General features: G+C 40.2%; 1 non-coding gene across 1 annotated transcript; it reads left to right on the forward strand.

The window, feature by feature from the left end:
* The first annotated feature begins 204 nt into the window (after nt 1–204).
* On the forward strand, nt 205–339 carry LOC150103070 (U4 spliceosomal RNA). Its single transcript, XR_016548882.1, has one exon. It is a non-coding gene; the product is annotated as a U4 spliceosomal RNA (small nuclear RNA).
* The last annotated feature ends 248 nt before the right edge of the window (nt 340–587 follow it).

A 587-nucleotide genomic window follows, 5' to 3' on the forward strand; every position in this document is an offset into this window, starting at 1 on the left:
TACGTGCTGCGTTCATCTAATAGGATAATATGCTTCCATGATGGTATGCAAACATTGGCAAAACTTACTGCATTCCTTAAAAGGACTGGCTAGATAGGCGAAGCAAGAATGCTTTTCATATTCCCCGTTATCTGAAGAGGACAGTGTAGGATAGGGTGTTATTGAGCTATATATATATAGCTCAATAACACCCTACTCAGTTAGAACTTCATTGGCAATGCCGTAGCCAATGAAGTTCTAACTGAGGCTCGGCTATTGCTGTTATCCTCCTGCCACGATCAGAGCTTTATATATATATATATATATATATATATAAAGCTCTGATCATGGCAGGAGGTATATATAAAGCTCTGATGTAGCTCATGCTGATGGGTATCCTGGGAGGGTAATGGATGGCAATGCCGTAGCCAACGAAGTTCTAACTGAGACTCGGCTATTGCTGTTATCCTCCTGCCACGATCAGAGCTTTATATATACCTCCTGCCATGATCAGAGCTTTATATATATATATATATACCTCCTGCCATGATCAGAGCTTTATATATAATATAAAGCTCTGATCGTGGCAGGAGGATAACAGCAATAGC

This window comes from Typopeltis vanoorti, chromosome 9, assembly GCF_054136105.1.
Source record: "Typopeltis vanoorti isolate ZY-2024b chromosome 9, IOZ_Tvanoo_1.0, whole genome shotgun sequence".
Lineage (NCBI taxonomy): Eukaryota > Metazoa > Arthropoda > Arachnida > Uropygi > Thelyphonidae > Typopeltis > Typopeltis vanoorti.